The following is a 6,013-nucleotide window of genomic DNA, read 5'->3' as shown; positions in this document are numbered from 1 at the left end:
CCACCAAATATTTAGGTAACTTCAGCACCACCAGGACATTTCCTCATAGCAGAGTGCAGTGGTGACCCTCGGTGACATTACACCATCCAGGTTCTTCCAACCACCTAGTTCTTTCTACTGACTCTTCCACCTCCACCTGTCCTTGGGCTGAAGGGTATTCCTTGAGACTCCATTGAGCTTTTCTTTATTGTCCATTCAACTCTCTACAATTGCATCTGCACCATAACTTCGATAACCATCTTTGTATGACAAGAAAATAGTGTCAGTGCATTTCTGTTAGCTAAAAAGTACCATATTTAATTACCTACTGGATCTCTTCACTTGATGGCCTTGCAAGCCCTTCAAACTCAATGACCAAACCCAGAAAAATGATTTTTCTCCAAATATCTTTGTTCTCTTACTGAGTAAATGACACACCAACTTCTATATGCTCAAGCTAGACATTTCAGCTCATTCTTGAATGATGCATCTCTCTCATTCTCTACATTTAAGTCTTACTGGATGTACTCCAAAAATGCCCTCAACTTCACTGACTACTCCCCTTGTAGTCCAACCACTATCACTACATCAGTGCAACAGCCCCTCAATTTGTCTCCCTGCATCTATCCTTGATCCTCCACAATCTCCAGCCAAAATTCAATACCGGCAGGCCCTCCCTGGTAGTGCAACGGATTATGACACAAAACTGTAAACTAGCCGCAGCCACTTCAGTGAGAATTCAATCCCCACCCCAGAGGTGATCCAGATGGTGTGATAGACCTCTTGTGACCCACCTGCTGCTCCTCTCAGCAGTGTACTTCATCAGTCTGCCTGTTCTGCTCCCCACTCTATCTCCAGTGAATTCTCTCACCCCTCACCTGGCTCCTCTGGCTTGTACCCCAATTCTGTATGCATAAATAAATAAATCTTTAAAAAAATTCAATATTGGCAAAGTCATTCCTCCACATAACCCTCAAAGGGTTTTTCATTGTCCTCAGGAAGAATGACAAGTGCCTCATAGTGGATTTCCAAGATCTAATCCTTGCCCAGCTCTTCATCTCTCACTTCATTCCACTCCTCCACCCACCACACTCCAGATACACTGAGCCACAAAGGAACCCCATTCCTTTTATCTCTCCCCCTTGAACATGCTGTTTCCACTGCCTGAAATGTTCTTACCACCTTCCATCTGATCATCTCAAATAATAAAGTCATAACATAAATATCACTACTTCCTTGATAACCAGGTCCTCCCACTGATTGTGCTCCAATAATAGTTTCTCTGCTTTCTTGATAAATGTTCAAATTTTACTCTATTTGTTTGTTCTCTAAAAAATGTTGCACACTCTGTGCCTAGGATACAATACCACACTACATATTCTCAATTAATATTAGGATGAGTGAAAAAAAGTAAATGACAAAACCAGGTAATCTGGATAGCTCCCCCAAAAATGGGCTCCCCGGAATGAGGATGCCAGTGGAAACAGCAGACCACAAGAATACATCCACACAGCTTTGACAGGGTCAGCTAGCATGGATGAGGCCAACCACAGGATCCTCGGCAAGGGGCGTGGCCAGTGCTAGGACGCCAGTGGTGGAGGCAGGTATACTAGTAGGTCAGCTGTCTGCCTGGGGCCGAGCGCACTCAGTGCCATCAGCCTCTGGCATCCATCAATTTACCTCAGCTGGGCCCAATCAGCCCCTCTTGGGAACAAGTACATAGGCCTGCATCACCCCTTATCAAAGGTGGTGGATGAGCTGACTCTCCATTCAGATGAAGTTTGTACATCTTCACAGTTGCTGATACCACATCCTTCAAAAATCCTCATGGTAGCTTAACATAGTCCAGTCTTAGCCTTTAAAGAGGCTTTAAGGTACTAAGACTCTCTTGAATGAAGATGCTCAGTCTCTCAAATAGCATCCTCTTCCATGCTTTTCTACCTAAAATGAGTCTGGCTGCATGAGAGGATGGGGACTTCAGAGCAGCAGGAGGGTTGGCTCTCCACAGCCACTGCAACACAAGTTCAATTCTCAGCCAGGGAGCTGACCCTCATGGTGCAGCAGACCTTTCCTATCTTGCCCGCTACTCCCCTCAGCAGTGTATTTACATAGTTCTGCCTGTCCTCCTCACTGTTTCTGGTGAATCCTCTCATGCCCCACTCCTCTGGCTTACACCCCAGTTTTGGGATACATACATACCTACATAATCTTTTTAAAAATGAGTGCCATGGTAGATTAATCATGTCTGGTGTGAATAGATGGTGGGTGACCACACCACCATGAATGGTGTACATTCTCATCTTCAATGTCTTCCTCCTCCAATCCATTACTCCAGATTAATCTGCCCCCTTTATTTATATCCACTGAAATTCTATCCACCTTTCAGTCAAGTTCAAAGATAATTTCTTATACAATGGTCAGTGTAGGCCACAATGATCTTGTTCTGCTCTGAATTAACACCACTTATTATCTGGTTATTTAATAGTAGTACTAGTCCATTGTTAATAATAAATAGCACTGATCACTGATAATGGAAGTAGTTTGAAGGATGGTGGTATCATTAACACAAAGTATGACTAGTTTTAAGGAACAAAAATGTGAATTATAGATGACACTCATTCCCTGGCTATCAGGAAAGACATCTAGAGTACCACCAGTGAACTCTTTTGGCCAAGAGATACAATTAGAAGTGATTTAGAGACAAAAACAAATCATTTGCATACACCAAGTGAGAGCTCTACTTCTCGTCACTGTACCTCAATAGGGATAGGTGCATGAGGTCACTTACATGATTCTCTATTCTGTACTGTCACGCTACTTCCTGTACTGCATTATAGCTGGCTGTATATGCATCCCAAGAGTCCACTTTCTGTATACAACAGTGATCCTTCCTGGAAAGATGTTCTTACGCTCTCATACAGTAAGATCAAGGAATCATAAATACATATAATAATATTTTCTTGACTTTACCAGCTATACAATGAGTGCTCACTAAAACACAAACTCTCTCATTAACATGCATTTTAACTCCATAGAGTACAGACATTTCCTAGAGGTTCAATACTATATGTCTAGTGCTCTCTCTCTCTCTCTCCTGGGCCTCCTAGGCACACTATCTATAGCATAAGAACAGCACAGCTCCACCATGAAAGGAGTAGGTTGCTAGAACAGTCATATGAATAAGGTTTTTATTTGCAACTTGACTTATGAATGTTTATTATGGTCAAGATTTTTTTTTCAAGATTTATTTATCCATTCATACAGAACTGGGGTACAAGCCAGAGATGCGAAGGGTGAGAGGATTCACCAGAGACAGAGTAGGGAGCAGAACAGGCAGATCGACAAAGTACACTGCTGAGGGGAGCAGCAGGCGTGCCAGGAGAGGTCTGCCGCGCCATGTGGTCACCTCTGGGGCAGGCGGGGATCGAACTCATGCGGAAGTGGCTTAAGTTTCTCAGTGCTGTGCTTTAACCCGCTGAGCCACCAGGAAGGGCCTATGGTCACTTTTAAAACTGTCAGGCACTGAAAAGTATAAGCACAGGAAGGGGAGGAAGCAAAGCAAAACCCCCTAACTGCATTTTCTTCTTGACCTAACTTACAGTTTTACATTTCTCCTTCACATCATACTCTTATCTCATTGCTCTTCTATCCCCAGGCAGTTAAAAAAAAAAACAAAAAAAAAAACAAAACTCATACCAGAGGGCTTGTGTTGTGTCCAAAAATAAGCCTAAGAGGTAAGGAGAGGTGATGAATCCAATAGACATTGATCATTTTTAGTTCCCAGCATCCATGGCCCCTTCCTAAGTACTCTCATGTCCTTTGAGGCAATTAACTCTGCCCTCTGTGCACAGCCTTGTTAGGAGAATGAAACCAAATGTTTACCCTCCCTTGACAGAAACCAAGGGGTCCCTGGAGGCTTCTACTCCCGGATCCTTTTTTTCTATATCCTGATAGTCATAACTGCACTTAACTTATGCTTGACCAATCAAATAACTCCCTGGGATTTCACTTCTGCAACAGTGATGCAAGAAGCAAGCAAATGGTTTTCAGTGGAGCCAAGAAGACAGTTGGACATTCCTTCTCTGGCAGTTCCCAGCCCGATTCCTGCCCATTCTCTTCCATCCTGTGAGGCTTTTCAGTTGGGAAACAAATATTTCCTATCTCCCCTAAACACTACCCTTCAACAAGATTAACATTTTCTGTATATTTATTCTTATTAGTGTATGTGTCATTTCAGTAAGAATATACAAAGCTACACAGCTTGCTTTTTTATGAGACTTGTATTTATTTTATATCTTCTTGTTATCCGTAATTAAAATAGACAACACTCCTGTACACACACTACTCTTGAAAAAATTGGAGCAAGGAGTAAGGTGGGACTTGGCTAAGCTACTTATGCAGCCTTTAATTACCCATAATATTAACTTGGACTCAAGCTCTGGTGAATAATGAGGAGCCTAAAGAATCAGGGATGTCAGTCCAAAGAGTTCTAACAGGCAATAGGAAAAAAGTTCTTTTAAAAAAAATTTTTTTTTACTTCATTTATTAATGCATACAAGAGCTAGGATGTAGGTCAGAGGTGATGAGGGAAGAAGGGGAGGGGTTCACCAAAGACAGAGTGGGGAGCACAACAGGTGGATCTACTGAAGTACACTGCTGAGAGGAAGTATGCGAGACAGGAGAGATCTGCCGCGCCATGTGGGTCAGCTCCCTGTCAGGGGCTTGAATTCCTGCTGCAGTAGCTGATGATAGCTTCATAGAGCTGAAGCTTAAACTCTAGGGCATCAAGGAGGCCCAGGGAGAAGGTTCTTGAGAAAGGAAATCTCTTCAAGACAATGTTTCATGAAGAATAACATGGCAATAGTGTATATAAACACAGAAGGATATGGCTAGTAGAACAGTTCAGTGGCTACCAAGAAATTAAGAAGTCAAAAGAAATATAATTCTGGATTACAGTGGAATGGACAGAGATTTCTACTGAATTATAAATTAGACTAGAGGAGCAGAAGAAACACATGATTGGCATTAAAAGAACTAGCTCTAAATGCTAACTCTGAAGTCTACAAGCTGGGTGGCCTTTGGTTAAATACTTCATGCTCTATAGATCTTTCCCTGACAATGAAATAAAGAGTTTACAATATTATGGCTTTCATGACTTTTTTTCCCAAGGGAACCCATTTTTTTCAGGGAAATAAAAAGCAAGGTTGTCCAGTTAAAGTACAGGTAGGGGTCAGCACCCAGCTATCCCTCACCTTGCTCAGATGCCTTGCAGCAGTCTCTAGTAATCTTTGAGAAATCTCTAAAGACTCCATTATACCAACTTCAATATTCAATGACTCAAGGAGATAAGCTTGTCAGAGATATCTAGAAAAATAGTAATGACTTTAATAGTGACACAGAGCCGTATCCTACAAAGAGTGAATTAGACTTCTGATAAATTTGCTTGCTTCTCCTTATAGGTCAAATTAATGTCCAAAATCTCATCCAAACTTTGTGCAAATGGTAATCTAACCTCTATGTAAACAATACAGTCACAAAAAACTCAATGTTAACACTCAGCTCACTCAAAGTCCTCTAACAATTCAAATGCTCTCCCTTAAATCTGTTCCCCATCACTGTCATCAAAAATAAAGGTCTCCAGATGAACTGGAAAAAATTTAAGCCCTCCTCTTTTGACAAAGTTCAACACCCATTTATGTTTAAGGCCCTTGAAATCCTCGGAATAGAAGGAACATACCTCAACATGATAAAAGCCATCTATGATAAACCCACAGCCAATATTATCCTCAACAGAGAAAAGCTGAAAGCCTTTTCTTTGAGATCAGGAACAAGACAAGGGTGTCCACTATCGCCACTGTTCTTCAGCATAACACTGGAAGTTCTAGCCAGAGCAATAAGAGAGGAAAAAGGCATACAAGGAATACAAATAGGGAAAGAAAAAGTAAAACTATCCTTATTTGCAGATGATATGTTAATTTATATGGAAAACCCTAAAAGCTCCACAGAGGAACTAATCAAAACCATCCACCAGTTT

The sequence above is a fragment of the Condylura cristata genome, unplaced genomic scaffold (assembly GCF_000260355.1).
Source record: "Condylura cristata isolate star-nosed mole 26May11 unplaced genomic scaffold, ConCri1.0 scaffold00006, whole genome shotgun sequence".
Classification (NCBI taxonomy): domain Eukaryota; kingdom Metazoa; phylum Chordata; class Mammalia; order Eulipotyphla; family Talpidae; genus Condylura; species Condylura cristata.
Note: the sequence above shows the minus strand (reverse complement) of the source record.